Consider the following 23,491-nt stretch of genomic DNA (forward strand, 5'->3'; position numbering starts at 1 on the left):
CTCTTTCCAAGGGTTACAGAAGGGAAATGTTTAAAAATGACATTGCAAAAGGAATCGTCTTCTCAACTGGACAGGATGGAGGGGGGAAGGCAAAGATGTCTAAGGGCCTTCATTTCCTCATCTGTCTAAGATAGGGCCTAAAACTGGGAAACCCAGTTTGAAACCCAGTTTCAAACCCAGTTTGAAAGAGTCTTCAACTTGGTATTTAAAGTTAAAATGTAACAACAACGACAACACAAAAACTGAAAATAAGAATATAAGACACAAAACTCAGGAAATAGAATATGTGATAATTTTTTCATTTTCATTGCAAGCAAACAACAGATATAATTTAAGAATTGCTAAGCCATGAAGGAGGTTATATCTAAGAAATACACAGATTTAGACCAGTAACCACTGTAAAAACGAAAAGGAGACTCAACGCACCAGGAGAAACACCACAAATATATACTCAGGTAACAAAAAAGGAGGAAAAATGCAATTAAAAAATAAACGATATGGCAGCCAGGGTGATAGAATTCGGACCCAATGTATCTGTTTTATCCCCAAATGCAAGTGACACAGAATTAAGGTAACTGACAAATGATAGGTTGCATCTGGTAAGCACAAGAGAATCAAATTTTAAGAACTATTAGAAATACAGTATTAGGCAAATTGACAACTTACAAAATTTTAAACTATCTTTATTCCTATAATCAAACAAAAACAATCAAACAAAATCAGAAAACACTCAGGATAACACCTGAAAAGAAGGGCACTGCTGGGAATTCACTTAAGTAGACAAAGCAGAACCTTCAAGAAGAAAACTAAGGAAAACTCACAAACTCTTTCTTGGGGCACAAAGGAGAAAGTAAATGAAAAGTAACAGCATGTGCTTGTAGAAGGGGTTCAATACTGTCAAGTTATTGATTAATTCTCCCTAAATCATATCATAAATTCGCTACAAACCTACTAGAATACCAAGAGGATTTTGGAACTTGTTTTAGAACTTGACAAAATGATACTAATAGTAAATCTGAAAAATTAAACACATGAGAATGACCCAGGTGTGACAGCCTTATATTTCCTAACACGGCCACTATCTCATCCACCTCACATGCTTTGTTGCGGCGTGACCTTGCCGCTGTCCGCACCCAGAGCTGGGGCTCCGTCCCCTCCCCTGAAGGTGGACAGGCTTGTGACTGCAGAGGGGGTGACACCATGTGACTTCTGAGACAAGGCTGGAAAAGGCCATCAGCTTCCACTGGTGCTCCTGGGACGCCCACTCTGAGGGGAGCTGCCATCGTGGAGGAGTCCAACCACCCTGAGACCACAGGCTGGAGAGGCCACAGGGAGGTATGTGGCCAAGCTCCCAGCCACCGGCCAGTGACAACCGCCAGCCTGAGTGAGGCAGCTGGGCATCCGGCCCAGCTGAGCCTTCAGATGACTTCAGCCCCGGCCGGCATCTGATGCAGTTAAGGTGAGGAGACCCACTCCACAGAGTCCCTCCAACTTCCTCAGGCACAAAACCACGAGGAAAATAAAATACCTCTTTCCAGCTGCTACCTCTGGTGATAATGTGTTATGCAGCAACAGTAAATGGGATTGCAAGTAAATTCTGTTAAAAAGAAAGAGAGGGCTTCCCTGGTGGCGCAGTGGTTGGCAGTCCGCCTGCCAATGCAGGGAACGTGGGTTCGTGCCCCGGTCCGGGAGGATCCCGCGTGCCGCGGAGCGGCTGGGCCCGTGAGCCGTGGCCGCTGGGCCTGCACGTCCGGAGCCTGTGCTCCGCAACGAGAGAGGCCACAACAAGAGGCCTGCGTACCGCAAAAAAAAAAAAAAAAAGGAGAGTAGAAAATCTAAACATCTTTTTTCTGCGTCTAGGAGGAAGACGCGGGAAGGATAAAAGATTGCTGGGACAATCAGGAAGCACCTGCGCTCTCCACGTGTAGCAATGCCAATATCTTTCGAAGGATAAATGCCATATTGGACAATTCTCTGGATTTCAGTAGAGTCTGCACTAAAAAAAAAAAAAAAAAAGGAAAAAGACAAACAGAAAGAAAAAAAAAAGAAAGAACCAAGGGGGAAGGAGCACCATCACATTTTAACACATAGTGAATCAAAGTCCATCCATTAATTCATTGAACAAATGCACATCAACTGTGTACAGGCTCTCACAGGCCAGGCTTTACAGGCAGAGTAGTGTACAGAACCTTCATCTTTATGGGGTTTCAATTTTAGTGAGACAGACAAACAAACAGAAATTAACAAAAATTAATTTCAGGTAATATTAAGTGCTCTGAAGGAAAATAAAAATCGGGATAAGAGAGTGGAAAGAGGATGGTCAGGGCAGGCCTCTGGGAGGAGGTGATGACAGAGCAGACCCCAGCGAAGGGTTTGGGGCTTTCCCACTTACTTGCTAGGTTTATGAACCATGCAGCCTGTTCTTGGGGCAATTTGCAAAATCTGCCTCAATCTAAAATGCATGGACCCCTTCACCTAGAAATCTGTTGGCTAGGAAATTCCCTATGAAGGTGCTTACCCAAGTCAGCATATACTTTCAAAGTAAGTTTTAACAGGAATGAAAATCACCAAAGTGTCAGATCAATAGGCGTTTATTAAATAAATGATGTTCTAGTTATTCAATAGAGCACCGCGAAGATTTAACAAGAAGTACGCTGAAAAACACAGAGCCACATCGTTCAGTGACAGTAGAAGGCTGAGAACAGGGCACAGGGTACCTCTCCTTCTGACTCACCCAGGGACCGAAAGATGTCCTCTTCCTTGGAACACCTCTGGGGAAGGGAAGGAAACGTCAACCTCTCATTCTGTACCTTTCTGAGTCCCTTGAATTTTCTAACAAGATGCTGTACGCTTCCCGTTTGTCCTGTAAACACCCACAGCAGTTATCTGGGCCGTGGATACAACACATGTGACAGCTGGGGCCGTGTGACAGCTTCTCCCCAGAGAAAGAACTGAGGTTGCCATAGAGGCGTGTTTCCTCTTCTGGGAGTCTTTATATTCTCAAAAACTAACAGAATGATAGTTTTTAAGTAGAAAAGATTTAAGGAGAAAAGCACTCTTAACAACAAAAGACGAAATGGTGCTAAAATACTCCCATTCTCTTGATTATATGAAAACCTGCAAAATTCTACCGCAAAGCCCAGGCGGTGAACACTGCTCTACGTAAAGGCAGCCCTTCCCCACTGTTCAGAAGACCCCTACCCCAGTGATCCGGCCCCCGACGTTCAGATCTCCCACCCAGCCCCGTTGGCACGTGCCAACCAGTTCAGACCTGGGAGAGAAGAGCTGTGGGCCAGACCCTCCCGATGACCCTCTGAGGGCAGCCACTTCTTCCCCCCACCCCACAGATCCCTCTTTCCAAAGCTCAGCAGGACCTGGGTCTCCCTGAGCAAGTGAGACACACCCCTGGTGATACACGGAACAATTCTTTATGCACCACCACTCTGCCCACACCCTCCGCTGCAAACCCCAAATCTTCTGCACGTGTGCGATAGCTTCTCCCCAAAGAAAGAGTCAAAATTCCCCAAGAACAGAGAAAATAAGTATTTCCCAACACATTGGTTTATTCAGTATTTTCATCACCAGAAAACGTCAGGAACCAGTTTTTCCACGAGTGGTGAAAACAAAACTTTACACTGAGCCTTGCCTGCAAGATCACTCGGGGTAACCCCCCAACCCCCCGGCTGACTCGTTCGTGAAGGTGTCTGGCGCCCTGACCTCCTCAGATTTTCCTGTCTCCATCATGACCTCCTCCTCCATTCAAGGGTCTCTCCCCTGAAGGGTTCTCTCCCCTGGCTTCAGCCCTACGTGGTCTCTACATACACAGACACCTGTAGCACCAAGAATGTTCCGAAGTTCACCACTCCAAGTGTGACTCGGGGGGGCGGGCTGTCATAGGGCGAGGACTGGGGCAGCCATCTCAGGCCCAGAGCCTCTGTCCTATGACCAAAGGGATGGACACTCTGCCCCTGGACACCTGGCTATGCATGATACACAGTGTGGCCTTTCAAATGTGTCCACATGCAAATAACCCATCAAGAGCTAGCTTCACTCACTCACAAAGAACACAAAAGTACAAGATGAGTCTTTCTACTGCTTGCGTGATGTGAGTTCTGGGCGGTTCCTCATGTCCAAACCTGGCAGCCCCTCCCCTCCCCCCCATGCCCCGCCCTTACGTTGAGAGAGGGTCCCCAGCCAGGCTCCCTGCTTCCTGTATGGTGCCCCCACTGGGCTCCCGAGGGCTCTTTCAGGCCAACAGACTCAGATCAACACCACCTTCGGTGACCCTGACTTTGACTCACAGGGAGCTGGGGTGGGGTTTTGGTTTCTTGCTCTGAAAGCTCAGAGCCAGATGCAAACGGATCCACCCCATTCCTGGCCACTGGCTTCGCAGAAGGGGTGGCAAAGGGTAGAACAAGACTGAGACCCGCTCCCATCCCCGGCCCCTCTCCCCCCTCCAAGCCCTCCCTGCATCGATGCAATGAAGGGACCCGTTCCAGACTCTAGCCGGGATAAAGCAGCTGCCCCGGGGTGACCCAGGTCTCCATGTGACGCAGGGGAGGAGGGGCTGGCAGGACTTCTGGACGCCCACACCCACTCGACAGTCCACTCGACAGGCGGTGTGCAGTGCTCACTCGGGACCGAGGGGGAATACATCACTCCTTGTTGAAGGGTCTGCAACGTGAGCCCACCTCAGTGACCCTGCTCCACTGCCAGGACCTTGGGGCAGGAGCCGGGCCCTCTGCAAGCTCCCCTGGGCGGCCGGGTTCCCACGCTGCCCCCTTGCCAGAGCACCGGGGTCACAGACCTGCCCCGATGCCCAGAAACCTGTGCCCACTGCTCTCATTTATCTTAGAAGGTTACACTGTTTACATTCTCCTGTAAGCTTAATGAGTAAAATGACCATTTGCTATATATTTACCAACTTATAGCAGAGTCTGGCTTGGAAACAGCACTCACATCCAATCCCCACTGTCCACAAATGAGAAAAACGATGCTCAGAGGTGAAGCATTAGCCAAGGCTTTCTTCAGTCAGTCCACAGACTTTTTCTTAATTAATAAAAAAAATTTTTTAATTGAAGTATAGTTGATTTATAATGTGTTAGTTTCTGGTGTACAGCACAGTGATTCTGTTTATATGTATATAATATATATATAAATAATCTTTTTCAGGTTCTCTTCCATTATAGGTTATTTTAAGATACTGAGTATAGTAGCTCCCTGTGCTATACAGAAGCTCCTTGTTGTTTACCTATTTTATACACAGTAGTGTGTATCCACTAAACCCAAACTCCTAATTTATCTAGTTCTTAAAGGCTGGGTTGGTCCAAACTGCTGGGTCCACCACCCCGGAACTCATGTGACCTTTCACATCTGCATTTTCCAAGATGACTCTGGCCAATGTGTGAAGGGCAGACGGGGGGACAAGAGTGGAAGTGAGAAGCCAGGTAGGGGCCATGGGAATGTTCTGGAAAAGAGACACACATGGGGGACAGGCATAGATACTTGAGAGGAAGAGTCAACAGGACTCGGGGACTGACAAGACATGGGTTAGCTGCTTTGAGGAACCGGGTGGGTGGTGAGTGGGGAGGGTGAAGGCACTCCCGAGACCCAGGAAAAGACACCTGCATGGAGGGAGGATGAGGAACTCGGGTGGGGACTCCTGAATTTGGTGCTGAGACTCGTCCAAGTGGAGATGGGAAGGGGGCAGTGCGTGTCTCAGAGGAGGGAGAGAACGGTCTCAAGTGCAAAGAACTCTGTGAGTGAACCAGGCGCCCACTGGTGCAGGGAGAGAGGAGCCCCCCTGGGAGGTGTAGCCCACCCGGGCGCATCCCCATCCTGCAGGGTCAGCCCCGCCCTCGGCGAGCCTGTGGCAGAGGTGGACCTCAGGGAACAAGGCAATGTCACCAACCTCGGCGAGCGTAGCACTGGCCCTCCTGCCTCTGCCCCAACCTCACCTCATCTTGGGGGGTGGTCCTGAGGATCCTGAGCCTGGGCCACGGTCTGCACAGCCCCCGCTGCGGACGCTCTGATCTATCATCTCATCTAGGGGCGTCTCTCTGCCTCCACTGAGGGGCCCTCACTCCAAGCTTCCTTTGACACGCCTCACATGTACACAGAAACCTCCAGACGTCTTTATCCCACACACGGGCCACGGGAAATCTCGGGCCCAATCATTTAGATGAGAGGTCAGCAAACAGTGGTCCGTGGGTCAAACCTGGCCTGCTGTGTTTTTGTGAGCAAAGTTTTGTTGGGACACAACTACACCCATTCACTTACGAAGTGGGTATGGCTGCTTTCACACTGCAGTGGCAGAGTGGAGTCCTTGCAATGGAGATCACCCCGCCCACAAGGCCTGAAATACCTACTGCCCTGGACAGAAAGGTTTCCTACCCTGGTCTAGACACTTCCTTCCCCAGCAATGCCTTGTGGCTCCTGCATCAGACTGGAAAGCATGAAGGGTGAAAGGGCTCCAGCAGCCCTCCGAGGGGGGGGTCTCATCCACCCACCTGGCATCCATCAAGTGCAGTGGGGTGAGATGCCAATGTGCTGTGCCCCTTCTCGGGGACCCTTTCTCTTTAATTTCAAAAAGAGTCTTTTAATTGTTCAAAATTGCACAAAACAACATCACACTATGCTAATACTGAGTCACTGGGGTTACTCTACAATAGATGAACGGCATACCGTTTCCAGAAACAAGAAATCAAAGGGCGCTCGGGTAAAGGGACGGGGTGGGGGTGGGGGGAACAATGGGACCAGGTGATGGGCTCCAAAGTAACTAAACGTGATGTTTCCACAGCAAAATACACTATAAAACAACAAACCAGAGGCCAGAGGGAGCCGGTAGGGGGCAGGGGTTGCAGAGGCCGGGGTCCCCGCAGCCACAGCTGCGTCTCCAGGGCAGAGAAAGGGGCTTTAAAAAGATTGGCCGACCAGGGACCCAAGAAGCCTCTTCGCTCCAGCTTCTCAGGGTTCTTCTCTTACCCTCAGAGGGCTTTCTGCCTCCCTTTCCTGACGGTGTCCTGCTGGATGGAAAAACCCTTCCATCCTCCGTTTACCAACACAGTGCTTAAGACTAAAACAATCTTAAGGCCTTTAAGCTTTGCTCTCAGTAGATAAAGGAAAGCTCCCGGCACTGAAAGATTCCTTTTCTCTTGTAAAAAAGCCTGGTTTTCATGACTGTTGTCTCTCCAGAGACTCAAGGAAGTCAGTGTTGGGACTCAAAGCTGAGGAATGAGTTCTCTGTTCTAAAGGGTACCTTCTCTTACCCTAAAGCCATGAATGTCCTCGAATGAATGGGTGAAAGAGCTGCAGGGTAATATGATTTACAGAGAGTTTAAAAGTGGGTCCCTTTAAATTCTCAGAAATATTGTTCTTGCAATAACTAGAGTGAGGGCCAGAAAGTTGACACCAGGCAGTGGAAAGAGGGGTGCAATGCAACTTGGGGAGCTAGCCCAGGATGCAAGGGAGGCAGCTCTGCCATCCAGTCCCAGACCCTGTGAGCTGCTCCCCCTGAAGTTCTCTGCCAAGGCAGCTAATCTGGGTGCCAGAGAAGAAAAACAAGATCACTGAAAGATATGAAAAAAATTTAAGCTCAGTTAACGGTGAAGGAACCAGAGGGAAGATTCTGGATCAGTGTATATGTGAGAGAAGGCTTTGGAGATGAGACCCCAGACCACAGGTCCCAAGGGCAAAAGCAAGACATGGGACCCAAAGAGCAGGTGACTAAGTCTGTCTGCAGAACTACAGATGGGCCTCAGACCCCCAGACCCCCTGCTCTCAACCGAGACTTACAGCACTGGTGTCTGCTCTCAGGCAGAAACCAAAACAATGCCGTACTCACCAAAGAAATGAGCATTCTGCCTCGTCTGCTTCCAAAACGAGAATTCACACCCCAGAGCAGACGCTCTCTCAAGCACATGGGAGAAGATTTCTCACCCAACATCCAAAGGTGAAGCTGCCAGGTGGCCTGCTTTGCCCACACCTAGACAGAGCGAGGTCAAGCCCCTGTTCAATGGGTAGGACAGGAAAGCAAGGAAAACATGCCAAGCACTGCTATGAATCAACTAGTCCCTCAATGATAAACCCCAAAGGACATCAAGAACAACCAGACCATTAGGGAAAATCAAAACCACAGAAGAGGCAGATTCAGAAGAAAAAAATAGAAAAACGCTAGAGCAAACAATTCAAGAATAAGAAGAAACCTTCTTGACTTAATTAGTACCCTCAGGCAGAAATGGAAAATAATGCAAACAGAAAATAAGAGGAATACTAAGAAAAATTAGCAGAAAAGATGAAAGACAGCATCACAATCTTAATTATGGTTACTGTATCAATACCGGGTTCATCTCCCCGGGGGTGGTTACCACCCTGTGCTGGTGTCCAGAGAGCTTGGAACCAGGGTGCAGACAGTTAGCCAAATCAGAATGAAATGCAGAAACTTGCAACTGATGTTGACCCATGCTGGGGTCCCAAACAGAGCAGGGGCGACCTACACCACTTTGTCAGATGGTTTATAGAAAGTGTTTGCACCTGTTCTCTAGGTTTTTGTTTTTGAACCTGGTAGCCTCATTTTGGCTCTGTAATCAGAAGGATAGAAAAGACCCCTCCTCAGATGAGACAGTTGCTCTCAGACATCTTGGCACTCCACAATTCAAAGTCAAAGTGTGTCCTGTGTGGCCGAGGAAGGCCCCTGGGCGGTGGTTGGCGGTGGGGGTGGGGGGGTCCAACTTCTGTGATATCTGCTTCCCTTGCCCTTCAGAAAAGCCTTGGGATTGACATGTACACACTACTACACTTAAAATGGATAACCAACAAGGACCTACTATAGCACAGGGGACTCTGCTCAATATTATGTAACAACCTAAATGGGAAAAGAATTTGAAAAAGAATAGATATGTGTATTTGTATAACTAAATCACTTTGCTGTACACCTGGAACTAATACAACATTGTTAATCAACTATGTTCCAATATAAAATAAAAACTAAAAGAAAAAAAGGAAAGGAAAGGCTTACTCAAGTGCAGCCTGCAGACCCCCAGGGAGTCTTTTCCATTGGCCAACCCTGTCTCTGCTGCAATTATTTTTTAAAATTTCAACACCTGATCCAGAAGCTGAAGCTGAAAGTGAAGCAATCTCTCAGAGGATAAAGTAAAAAGTAGTGGCATGGCAAATAGGAGAAAAAAGTTAAGATGCCCAGAAGATGAACCCAGGAGGTCAAACAGCCAACAAACAGGAGTTCCGAGAAAATAGAAATGAGGAAATAATCGAAGAAAAATATTTCCAGTATCAAAGAAGGGACACACTGAGTGCCTAAGTCCCTTCACGAAATACTGTGAAATAATCAGGACACCAAGAATCAAGAGTAGACCCTAGAAGCTTCCAGAAAGGAAAAATAGGCTAGGTCACCAACGAAAGAAGATGAATCAACACAGGACCTCTCATCAGTGACATCTGATATGAAGACAATGGCGCACCTGCCACCAAAGAAGTAACAACAGGGGACTTCCCTGGTGGTCCAGTGGTTAAGACTTCGCCTTCCAATGCAGAGGGTGCAGGTTCAATCCTTGGTCAAGGAGCTAAGAGCCCACATGCCTCCCGGCCAAAAAACCAAAACATAAAACAGAAGCAATATTGTAACAAATTCAATAAAGACTCTAAAAATGGTCCACATCAAAAAAAAATCTTAAAAAAAAAAGTAACAACAGAAAGTTTGAAAATATTTAACTCCGAGGAATGGGGAAGGCGGGAGCTAAGTGTTCGATTTAGCACTTTGATTTGCACCCTTCCATGCTGTTTTAATTTTAATTTCCAAGAAGTTAAGTCAATAATACTTTTATCATCATCATCACAATCACCATCAAAAAATAGAGAGAGATACATTGCGTGCTTTCACCAGAATATGTGATATCACGGCTCTTTCTCTTAAACTCTGATTTTATGCTTCTCACCTGAGAGGCACACCATCTGGACCACAGGTGTAATTCTTGAAGTCACTGGGCAGGTGCCTTGCTCAGGGGCTTTCTGGCTTTTTGTTTCATTTTCTTTTGGTTTTTGTTATTCTTTATACAGAAAAAAGATAAAGCATCATAAATATACACACACATACATATATATGTATTATATTTACACATTCTCTTTTTTCGAAGAGAAAGTCAACCTTGAGAAGCTATTTACCAACAGTTATGACAGACTCCAGCTCTGTTAATCCACTCATACCTCTTGGGTGTTACTTCCTCATCTTGAAAAGGGTCAGCTCTGAGCCTCACACGCTGCCTCGGCACCAAAAGGCAATGACAAGCATGGAGAGAGGCCCCGGGGACACCAATGCTGAATTTAATGAATTGGCAGGTGAAAAGCAGATGCTTTGACTTTTTCTGAGACTGGGTCAAACGTTAGTTTCTACAAAGGCAGTGTCCCTTAATGAACAGTTGTAAAGAGCTCTGGGGGGTATAACTGGAAAAAAAAAGATGTATTCTTTTTTAAATCTCAAGATTCTGATGAGTATATGCTCTTTGTTATACGTATTATACTTAATATACATATATAGTATATGCTGCTTATTAACATGTTAAACAGGGACCATTCTCAGAGTCCTTTCAAATTCTGAGGGTTCCAAAAATGTATTTCAAAATCGCTATTTGTATCACTATCAAAGCCATTAGCTACAATTTCTCATTATAGATGAGAAACAATACTCATCATTACGTCGCATCAATGTTTTTCAAAGAAAAATTTGCTTTTCCATGAAGTCCTAAATTCTCTATACTTTTTCTGTAAAAGGAAGAGCTGAAATTTTAAGGGTTTATCTTCGAACAATTAAGTTGCTTGTCTCTGTGATAGATAATTACGTAATAGGCTCTGGTAGCTGCTGATGCAAAAGTAGTTTGTTTACATTTATCATGTACTTGACTGAAGGCCTCCCCCTCCCCACAAAATGCCAGTATCCCTAATTCCTGTGGGCTCCACCTCATTGTACTGCACCCTTTAAGTGAAACAGGACACTTTCATCATCACTTGGATGCAAAGGAGGTAAGAGCAGGCCATAATGATCAACTGAAGCTATCAAGGTTAGGGGGGTAAAGTGCCTAAATGCAGAAACAGAATTCAGGCAGGCCTGAGCCTGGGCATGTCACGGACAGTGGGCCTGGAAATCTCACCTTCCCTAGGAACTGTACCTGGTTGCTGGAAAGGAAGGTCTCAGGGCTGCACTTGGTCAGCACACAGGCAGGCGTGCCTCCAGAAAAGAGAACAGGAGCCATTACACATATGGCCCCTGTGGGGAAGGTAAAAGGAGTTCTCCCAGGACCAGAGGGTCCTCACTTCATCAGGCAAACTACTCAGCAGAGGGTGTGGTCCTGCAGGCTGGAAGGCAGCCCTGTCACATCCGCCTCTGCATCTTCCCTGTGGCCCACCATCTCTCCTTCCATCACTGTCACCCCAATGCCAGCTCTGCAAGGGCAAAGTGCTCACATGTGGTTTAAACTCATCAACAAATATGGAAATAATACAGAGTCGTCTTAAGAACCCATCACCAGCTTTATTATATTTTCCTGACTCTGCAGTAAGACCACAGGATACACTACTTTTTGACCTTTTCAAGATTCAAATTCAAACTTATCCAATAAAAGACTGAAATCTGAAGCAAAAAAGTTCTCCCTCACATACTCAAATTATGTAGACTACATAATGTTCAAAGTCTGTTTTCTTTTGAACTCATCTTTCAGAATGAATCAGGGACACAGAAAAGTTCCAAAGGTTTCATCCTGTGGGGGTTGCAGGATAGGAGGTGAGGGGGTGGCCATACTAAGGGATGAGAAACTACAAAGAAACCATTTGGCTTGAAGGAGAAGGCTAGCAATGATATCTATTATTCAATTGGGTGTGCTAATAGAAAATTCAGATTTCAATCGATTGTCAAAGATGAAAATATAACTCTTAGGAGAATGGAGATGCACAGGAGAAGGGGTTTGGGGAATGGAATAAAAATCAAAGTGGGCATAAGATCTAAATAGACATTTCTTCAAAGAAGACATACAGATGGCCAAAAAGCACATGAAAAGATGCTCAACATCACTAATTATTAGAGAAATTAAAATCAAAACCACAATGAGGTACCACCTCACACCGCTCAGAATGGCCATCATTAAAAAGTCTACAAATAACAAATGCTGGAGAGGGTGTGGAGACAAGGGAACCCTCTTGCACCGCTGGTGGGAATGTAAACTGCTACAGCCACTACGGAGAACAGTATGGAGGTTTCTTAAAAAACTAAAAATAGAATTACCATATGATCCAGCAATCCCACTCCTGCACATATACCCAGAGGAAACTATAATTCGAAAAGATACATGCACCCCAATGGTCATTGCAGCACTATTTACAGTAGCTAGGACACGGAAGCAACCTATGTGTCCATCACCAGAGGAAAGGATAAAGAAGATGTGGTACATATATACAATGGAATATCACTCAGCCATAAAAAAGAATAAAATAATGCCATTTGCAGCAACATGGATGGACCTAGAGATTATCATACTAAGTGAAGTGAGTCAGACACAGAAAGGCAAATATACAATATCGCTTATATGTGGAATCTAAAAAAAGGGTACAAATGAACTTATTTACAAAACAGAAGCAAAGCCACGGATGTAGAAAACAAACTTATGGTTACCAGGGGATAAGGAGGGGAAGGATAAATTAGGAGATTGGGATTGACATATACACACTACTATATATAAAATAGGTAATAAGAACCTGCTGTATAGCACAGGGAACTCTACTCAATACACTGTAATGGCCTATACGGGAAAAGAATCTAAACAAAAAGGAGTGCATATATGTATATGTATAACTGATTCACTTTGCTGTATACCTGAAACTAACACAACATTGTAAATCAACTATACTCCAATAAAAAAAATTTTTAAAAAGCAGCTTGAAAAGAGATATGTGTGCACCCGTGTTCATAGCAGCATTATTCACGATAAGCCAGAAGGTGGAAGCAACCGAAGTGTCCATCAACAGAAGAATGGAAAAACAAAATATGGTCTATCCATACAACGGAACATTATTCAGCCTTCAAAAGGAAGAAAATCCTGATGCGTGCTACCACGTGGATGAATCTTGAACATATTTTGCAAAGTGAAATAAGCCAATCACAAAGGAAATACAACTGTATGATTCCATTACGCGAGTTGCCTGAAATGGCCAAATTTACACAGACAGGAAGTAGAAAGGTGGCTGCCAGGGGCTGGAGGTGGGGAAATAAGGAGTCATTGTTTAATGGGGACAGAGGTTCAGTTTTGCAAAGGTTCTGGAGAGGATGGTGGTGACGGTTGCACAATCGTATCAATGTTCTCAATGCCACAGACCTGTACGCTTAAAATGGTTAAAATCATAAATTTTATGTTATGTGTATTTTACCACAATTTTAAAAATACATTTTTAAAATTTTATCAATCCAGCAAAAAGAAAACAGAAAACAGTAAAGTATAATAATAAAGTCAAAAGGAATGACTAAATCTATCACACATCTTAATAAATGGGAATGGCCTAAATTCCCTGAGCTGTCTAACTTAGAAAGAACAAATCTTTCCTATGCTAGTCCGCAGAAAAATAGGGAAAGCTCACCAATTTATGTTACAAAGCCAGCACAACATAACAAGGTTTAATAAAGATAGTGTATGCTTGTGTACATGTGTGAATGCACAAACTCCAGACCAATTTTGTATGTGGCTATGGAAGCAAACACCTTAATATTACAGCATATGGATTCTAACAATACGTTAAAAGAATAAGTGATAAGGATGATTCCAGAAAGCCAAGGATAATTCAACATTAGGAAATCAATCAACATACTTCAGTACGTCAATTACTGAAAGAGAAAAACCAAGAGATTACATAAATAGATGACACCTGAAAAATTCAGCAGTCATTCCTTGTAAGAATTCTAAACATGAAACTACGTAAGTTTGACTTTTAAATTCCTAATTTGAATACTGGACTAGAGAGCAGGTGAGGGAAATATTTATAAAGAACATTCTGGGGACAACTGGCAAAATTTGAATATGGACTGTGGATAGTGTTGTATCGATGTTAATTTCCTCTCTTTTATGGTGGGTTCATGTTTATGTAATGCCTATTTAGGAAATATACACTGGAGTATTTAGGGGCAAAGGGGCATGCAACGGTACTCTCCAGTGATTCAGAATATATATGTAGATGGAGGTATCAATCAATCAACCAATTGACTGTTCAGGGGGTTTGGGGGTCTGGAAACGACAAAATGAAAGGGGCAAAATGTTAATAACTGGTGAATCTGGGTTAAAGATATATGGCATTTTTTGTACGTTTTTGCAACTTTTCTCCAAGTTTGAAAGTACAGCAAAATTTAAGTCATCAAAATTACCTATCTAATAAGAAATAAAAGCAATGAAACTAAAGCTTTTCCCAGTAAACTCAAGAGCAAGACATGAATGCTTCCTTTCACAGTATCATTCGAACTGAAGATTCCGATTAACGCAACAAGGAAAGGAGTCAGCAGCATATGACAAACATTGAGATATGAAAACACTGAATATAAAGAAACAATTATTTATAGATGATATGGATGTAGAAATGGAAAGCACAAGACATTTACTTTAAAAAGTAGAATAAATAATTTCAAAATAAGAGAGGAATAAAAGTCAACAGTTCCTCTGTATAGGAGCAGTAAGTCCTGGAGAAGGGGAAATTTCAAAGACAACACAAACCAACACCACAAAAGTTTGGAGCACATTTGACAAGAAAGGTACAGCAGCCATAGGACAGAGGGCTAGAACACTTCACCTGCTCAAATATTTAACATTCATATTAAAAACGTTAATCACTGAAGCAAAATACAAAGATACAACATTACATTGTATCACGAATAAGCAAGAATATATGAATCCTACCTTGCCTGGTACCAAGAGTGAGGCCTCAGACATAGAGAACAGACCTGTGGTTGCCAACAGGCAGGGGGATAGGGGAGGGAAGGATTGGGAGTTCGGGGTTAGCAGATGCAAACTACTATACATAGGATGGATAAACAACAAGGTCCTACTGTATATATAGCACAGGGAACTATATTCAATATCCTGTAATAAACCAAAATGAAAAAGAATGTGTATATGTGTAAAACTGAATCACTTTGCTGTACAGCAGAAATTAACACAACACTGTAAGTCAGTTACACTTCAATTTAAAAAGAGAGAGAGAGAGAGAGAGAGAGAGAGAGAGAGGCCTGCTTTCTTTTCATTTGAATTTGCCCGGTATATCTTTTCCAGTCCTTTTATTTTTAGCCTTTCTAAATCTCTTCATTTTAACTCTATCTCCAGTTCTTGCTTTGTTAAGTCAACCTGAAAAACTTTTTAAACTAGGTGAATTAAGCCCATTTATATAATGTTAGTACAGTCTGTATGTGTGGCATCAGCTTTGCAGATTTTTAGCCTTATATTTAAAACACTGACGCACAAACTCAGTCTTTTCATCCGTGGGCTGCAGTCTACTTGCTTCTCTCTCTGTGTTTCTGTAGGTACGTAGGAAGGATTTGGTTCTAGTTGCTCCTTTTATATTACTACCTTATATAACTCCCTTGGCACCCTCCACTTTTAGATATTATTACCTCCCTCCTATGAGCAATAATGTAATTAGCTAGTAATTGCTTCTTTATCTCCCCCCATCTCCCCACCCCCCGCCACCTGCTCTTCCTAAAGCATCCATTTTAGTCACCAGTATTCAATCTGCTGTTAACCTGTATGGTCTTCAATAAACTTAACCTTCCACTTCTTGCTTTGTCAGTTTCGAGGGACATTTTTCCATCCTAGCTCACCCCAATGTGCCAATTAAGGAGCTGATTCTATTTCTCCCTCATCTCCTCCCATTTATTTTTCTAGCTGTATGGTTCCACATAACCCGAACGTCCAGTGCTATGTATTAGTCTGCCTCCCTTATTGCTATCTTTGAGTTTTAATTCTACAGTGAAACCTAGTCACTGTTCATCACTAGACCTTATGAAAAGCTTCACCATCATTGAACAGTTTTCTGAAGCTCACTCTCTAGTAAACAACTATGAAAGGGCTCACTAGGGGGAACAGTCCCAGAGTTCTTGCAAATTCAAAACTCTATCTCTGTTTCAGCTTTGTAAATAAGTTCATTTGTATCATTTTTTTTGATTCCACCTAGAAGTGATATCATGATATTTGTCTTTCTCTGTCTGACTTCACTTAAAGAATCTGAAAAAGAATGGATACATGTATATGTATAACTGAATCACTTTGTTGTACACCTGAAACTCACACAACATTGTAAATCAACTCTACTCCAATACAAAATAAAAAATTAAATTTAATGAAACAAAACTCTATGTCTCTGGTCTTTATATTTAAAGGACAATTCTCTGAAGACAGGATGCTTGGCTCACAAAGGAAGCAGATTAAAAGCACTAAGGTTTTGTCCCGGGTGGAGACACAGGGAGACACCCTGTGTCTCCCACTGATTGCAGCCATGGACCTGATGGGATGCAGAGAATAGACCACTGGGAAACTCAGAGCAAAACAGCAGGCAGATGGGTGGAGAGCGATGGAACTCCAGTTACCACCACAGTGGCAGAGGGTTGTCATTGCTCCCTCTTGAGCATGCATCCCTCAGCCAAAATGCAACACAGCCCGAAACCCACAAGTGAGCATGCGGGCAGACAGACAGGGCCTGGGAGAAGCCCCCAAGCTCTGGCTCAAGGATTTGGAAATCGGCTCCCTAATGCCCAAAGAGAGTGAGCAAATCCCCAGTGTTTTTGCTTCTGGGTTTCTCTCTCTTCTCTCTGCAGCACTCTCACACCCCAGCACCCAAGCAACACCACAGCAGAAACAGGAGCTGGCAACGCACAGAAGACCCTTCCCCTTTGCCTGCTCCAGAGGAGGGGCTTGGTCCCAAGAGGGCGGGACAAAGCCTTGTTGCTGGTTCTCTCGCTTTGTCCCCCCACTGCACGGCCCCTAAGCAAGACAAGGTAAAGCCCTAGCATTCTTTTGTTTATTTTTATTTTTATTTCCATTATTCTAGGATGTGGGTCAAAAAAGATCTTGCCGTGATTTATGTCAAAGAGTGTTCTTCCTATGTTTTCCTCTAAGTTTTATAGTGTCCGGTCTTACAAAAGGGACCTAATGAAACTTAAAACCTTTTGCACAGCAAAGAAAACCATAAACAAGACAAAAATACAACCCTCAGAATGGGAGAAAATATTTGCAAATGAATCAACAGACAAAGGGTTAATCTCCAAAATATAAAAACAGCTCATGCAGCTCAATAACAAAAAAACAAACAACCCAATCAAAAAATGGAAGACCGAAACAGACATTTCTCCAAAGAAGACATACAGATGGCCAAGAGGCACATGAAGAGATGCTCAACATCACTAATAATCAGAGAAATGCAAATCAAAACTACAATGAGGTATCACCTCACACCAGTCAGAATGGCCATCATCAAAAAATCTACAAACAATAAATGCTGGAGAGGGTGTGGAGAAAAGGGAACCCTCTTGCACTGTTGGTGGGAATGTAAATTGATACAGCCACTGTGGAGAAGTTTTTAAGTTCCTTAAAAAACTAAAAATAGAATTACCATATGACCCAGCAATCCCACTCCTGAGCATATACCCAGAGAAAACCATTAATCAAAAAGACACATGCACCCCAATGTTCATTGCAGCACTGTTTACAACAGCCAGGATATGGAAGCACCTAAATGCCCATCGACAGACTAATGGATAAAGAAGATGTGGTACATATATACAATGGAATATTACTCAGCCATAAAAAGGAACGAAATTGGGTCATTTGTAGAGATGCGGATGGACCTAGAGACTGTCAAACAGAGTGAAGTAAGTCAGAAAGAGAAAAACAAATATTGTATATTAACGCATCTATGTGGAATCTAGAAAAATCATACAGGTGAACCCGTTTGCAAGGCAGAAAGAGACACAGATGTAGAGAACAAATGTATGGACACCAAGGGGGGAAAGGAGGGGGTGGGATGAATTGGGAGATTGGGATTGACATATATATACTAATACGTATAAAATAGATAACTAATGAGAAGCTGCTGTATAGCACAGGGAACTCCACTTCGCTGTACAGCAGGAGCTAACACAACATTGTAAAACTATACCCCAATAAAAAAAAAGTCACGTATTACTCCTAAAAAAAAATTTTTTTAATAAACTTAATATTTACTTGAAAAAAAAAAAAAAAAAAAACCTAGCATTCTTGGAGGACTGGATAAGAGAAGCCCCAGGGAAACAAAAAACATCAGGAAGATCACAGAGGGAGGAACTGTGGGAAGTGATCCCTGAAATTTGTTTATGAACTAGTGGGCTCATCCCTGAGGTGAAGACATGACCCTAAAGAGAATCCTTTCTTGTTTTTTTAACTTTTATTGGAGTAGAGTTGATTTACAGTGTTGTGTTAGTTTCAGGTGTACAGCAAAGTGAATCAGTTATACATAGACATATATCCAGTCTTTTCTAGATTCTTTTCCCACATAGGCCATTACAGAATATTGAGTAGAGTTCCCTGTGCTATACAAAACTACAGGATAGATCACCACCCCAGAACCAGACTGGCCACTGGGCGTTGTATGTGCAGGACAGGCTGAAAAGTACTACAAAGACTTTGAAAACTGGACTGATATCAGAATGACAATCCACAGAAGGCTTGGCTCCACATGGTCTAAATCGGAGAGAATGGATAGCCTGCTAACACAAAAACAGCAACATTCTCTTTTAAAAACTTTTATTGAAATATAGTTAATTTACAATGTTGTGTTAATTTCTACTGTACAGCAAAGTGAATCAGTTATACATATATAAATATATGTTCTTTTTCAGATTCTTTTCCATTATGGTTTATCACAGGATATTGAATATAGTTCCCTGTGCTATACAGTATGACCTTGTTGTTTATCTATTCTATATATAATAGTTTGCATCTGCTAATCCCAAACTCCCACTCCATCCCTCCCCCGCCCCCTCTCCCTTGGCAACCACAAGTCTGTCCTCTATGTCTGTGAGTCTGTTTCATAGATAAGTTCATTTGTGTCATAAAAAATAGCGACATTCTTAATTGCATTTAAACAATGTACAGAGACTCACAACATAATATTCAAAATGCCCAGGATATAATCCAAAGTTACTCAGCCTACAAAGAATCAGAACTGTCAACTCCCAGGGGAAAACACAATCAATGATAGATCTTGGAATGATCAGAGACTTTAAAGCAGTGATGATAAAAATGTTCCAGTAAGTAAGAGCGAACTGGGAATGAATGAAAAGCTACAAAAACTAAAAGGAAAAAAAAACGAGTTGATATGAAAAGTTTTAAAACTGAAAAGCAGAATAACCAAAGTAAAAATTTCACTGGGTGAGTTTAATAGCAGAATGGAGATGAAAGGAGAAAAAGTCAGTCAACTCACATGGGAACAACAATTTAAATTACCATGGACTGCTCATCAGACAATACAGAAGACAGAAGGAATTGAAAGAACATCTTGCATCTCCATTCTGCTTTTCATTCATTTCCAAGAACGCATAACCCGAGTGTGGCCATGAGGATAAACCGGATGGACCCAGGTTCAGGGTCATCCTATAGAATAATAAGGCTTATACACTTTTAGACCATGGAAAACACAAAACACAAAGGAAGACTGAAGAGCGCGAAGAGAAATGAGACATACGCATATTCCTGGATAGGATCCTGGGCCAGAAAGGGGAAAGGAACACTATTTGGACAGTTGGTGAAATTGCAATGGAGTCTATGAACCGGGTGACAGTGTTCTTTCAATGTTGATCTCCTAGTGTGGAGGAGTTTGTGCTGGTAATACAGAACAGTATCCTCGAGTGGGGGTGATATACTCTGAAATTATTAGGGGTGATGGGGCATCACATCTGCAACCTGCTCCCAAAAAGGTCAAGAAAAAAACTAATGATAATGGATTCCCCCCCCCCCCCCCCCAGAGACAGGGTACACAAGTGCAAGCCATGGGGCAAATACAGTAAAACGGTTACAATCAGGGAACTTAACAGAAGGGATACAGCACAGGAGTTCTCAGTTCTGTTCTATAACTTTTCTACAAGTTGGAACCGCCAAAATTTACTTTTTAAAATATTGCTTTGGGCTTCCCTGGTGGCGCAGTGGTTGAGAATCTGCCTGCTAATGCAGGGGACACGGGTTCGAGCCCTGGTCTGGGAGGATCCCACATGCCGCGGAGCAACTAGGCCTGTGAGCCACGGCTACTGAGCCTGTGCGCCTGCGCGTCTGGAGCCTGTGCTCCGCAACAAGAGAGGCCGCGATAGTGAGAGGCCCGCGCACCGCGATGAAGACTGGCCCCTGCCTGCCACAACTAGAGAAAGCCCTCGCACAGAAACGAAGACCCAACACAGCAAAAATTAATTAATTAATTAATAAACTCCTACCCCTAACATCTTAAAAATAATAATAATAATAAAATATTCCTTCACCTTTTCTAGCAAAGAATTTATTTGTCTATGAAAATTCCAATGCACAATACAAATGACTAGGACTTTTTATCTGGATGCCCAAAGGATTTTTTCCTTATCTTTAACATTCATTATTTTACAGGGATATATCTCAATGTTGATTATTCTGCATTGATTTCCCCCCCCCGCCCAGTTACATGGTAGACACTTTCAAGTCTTCTTTTATTTTTAGGAGAGTTTTCTTGCATTATAGTTCTCAATATTTATTTTATTCCATTGCTTTATTCTTCCTGTCTTAGACACTCTAATTGTACATATATATATAGAGAGAGAGATAGATCAGATCTCTTTTGCCTGTCTCCTATACTTTCTAATTCACTCTATCCCTTTCTTTATTGGCTATTGTTTTCAATTTTTCTCCTTTTCATCCTCTATTTTTACTCCTGTGCTGTCTATGGAAACCATTTGCTCCTGTGTTCCTTCTGGACACAATTTAGTCTTCCTTCCTAAAATTCATTTTTTCCTAATTCTTTCCTGACATCAATCTGTTCTCATTTTATAATTTTCTGTTATCTAGCCATATCCTTTGTCGTTTCTAAATTTCTGCTGGATGTTACTCTTTCAAATTGTTTTTTCTTTCAGCTTATCTTGAAATATTAGTTTATGATTTTTCTGGTGTGCTCTTATTTTCTGTAGCACCATTATGTTCATTTTCATCATTTTCCTTTGAATCAATTTTGCATAAAGTTACCTAATGTTCCATTTTTTGTTCCCCATGTATGAGTGAGGTGGATTTTCTTGATGTGAGAAGAGAAAGCTCCTAAAGAAGAGAGGATGGGCTAGGAGAGCTTTCCCAGCCGGGCTCTATGGATCTGTAAAAAACTCAAGTGTGAGATCTCTATGTATCCACTTATTTGTTTCTCAGAGTTAAATCCAGACCTACCCCTATTAAAAATAATAATAATAATAAAATATTCCTTCACCTTTTCTAGCAAAGAATTTATTTGTCTATGAAAATTCCAATGCACAATACAAATGACTAGGACTTTTTATCTGGATGCCCAAAGGATTTTTTCCTTATCTTTAACATTCATTATTTTACAGGGATATATCTCAATGTTGATTATTCTGCATTGATTTCCCCCCCCCGCCCAGTTACATGGTAGACACTTTCAAGTCTTCTTTTATTTTTAGGAGAGTTTTCTTGCATTATAGTTCTCAATATTTATTTTATTCCATTGCTTTATTCTTCCTGTCTTAGACACTCTAATTGTACATATATATATAGAGAGAGAGATAGATCAGATCTCTTTTGCCTGTCTCCTATACTTTCTAATTCACTCTATCCCTTTCTTTATTGGCTATTGTTTTCAATTTTTCTCCTTTTCATCCTCTATTTTTACTCCTGTGCTGTCTATGGAAACCATTTGCTCCTGTGTTCCTTCTGGACACAATTTAGTCTTCCTTCCTAAAATTCATTTTTTCCTAATTCTTTCCTGACATCAATCTGTTCTCATTTTATAATTTTCTGTTATCTAGCCATATCCTTTGTCGTTTCTAAATTTCTGCTGGATGTTACTCTTTCAAATTGTTTTTTCTTTCAGCTTATCTTGAAATATTAGTTTATGATTTTTCTGGTGTGCTCTTATTTTCTGTAGCACCATTATGTTCATTTTCATCATTTTCCTTTGAATCAATTTTGCATAAAGTTACCTAATGTTCCATTTTTTGTTCCCCATGTATGAGTGAGGTGGATTTTCTTGATGTGAGAAGAGAAAGCTCCTAAAGAAGAGAGGATGGGCTAGGAGAGCTTTCCCAGCCGGGCTCTATGGATCTGTAAAAAACTCAAGTGTGAGATCTCTATGTATCCACTTATTTGTTTCTCAGAGTTAAATCCAGAACCCTCATAAAGCTCACTCCCACCCTGGCCCTTTGCTCCAGCTCTAGACCCCCGAAGTCCTTAACTTCCAAGACCACACTCTCTGCTCGGGGTCTTCTCTTTTGCTGCTGGAGCAGTTTCTGAGATCTCTTTCCCCCGACCTGCACCGTCTGAACCTCCCCTGCCTTGCCGTCTGTGTACCCGTCCTACTCAGTTTGGTTTATGTTTCCAGTCATTCAGCTCAGGGCAAGGCTCTGACCTTCTAGGAGGAAAGACTCACTGTGCATTTGTCGGATGCTCCCAGGCTCGTGCTCCATGTCCCTGCACGGCTACTGTTCTCACCCACAACCAGAAGCCCCAGAGCACCTCTCCGGCGCCCACCCACTTTGCCGGTTGAGTAACTCGTGGTGATTTTGGTTCCCACAGCCTGTCAACAGCTCCCGTTCACTGCCCACCACCCACATCCCGCCTCCCCTGCTGTTCATCTGCAGCTCCGGCTGCTGCTGGTGGACTGGCTACACCGTCTATGTCCTGACCTGTAGGCGTCTCCCATCTTTCATCAACCTGTCCTCACTCAGCTTTTTCTAGGATGATCTTAGAAACTGGTTTACTTTTCAAAAGCAGTTTAGGGGAGACTGAAAATCTGTCCCCATGAACGCATCCCCATAAAAGATTTTTCTGAAAGGTATAAAGACAAAGGACAAAGAAATGAAGATGCAAACCATGTTCCTGAATTGGAAGTTTTCATATGATAAAACTGTCAGTACTTCCAAAATTGATCCATCAATGTAATGCAATTGCAATCCAAATCCTAAGAGGGCTCGGCTTCCCTGGTGGCACAGTGGTTAAGAATCCGCCTGCTAATGCAGGGGACAAAGGTTCAAGCCCTGGTCCGGGAAGATCCCACATGCCACGGAGCAACTGAGCCGTGTGCCACAACTCCTGAGCCTGCTCTCTAGAGCCCACAAGCCAACTACTGAGCCCACGTGCCACAACTACTGAGCCTGCGCTCTAGAGCCCACAAGCCACAACTACTGAGCCTATGCTGTAGAGCCCGCAAGCCACAACTACTGAGCCCGTGCGCCACAACTACTGAGCCC

At 43.1% G+C, this 23,491-nt stretch overlaps 1 protein-coding gene across 1 annotated transcript in view; it reads right to left on the reverse strand.

Moving 5' to 3' along the window:
- Positions 1-23,491, reverse strand: part of ENTREP2 (endosomal transmembrane epsin interactor 2) — a 372,877-nt gene that overhangs the window by 343,153 nt on the left and 6,233 nt on the right. The gene's annotated exons all lie outside the window — the stretch shown is intronic.

Source organism: Lipotes vexillifer, unplaced genomic scaffold, assembly GCF_000442215.2.
Source record: "Lipotes vexillifer unplaced genomic scaffold, Lipotes_vexillifer_v1.1 scaffold1467, whole genome shotgun sequence".
Lineage (NCBI taxonomy): Eukaryota > Metazoa > Chordata > Mammalia > Artiodactyla > Lipotidae > Lipotes > Lipotes vexillifer.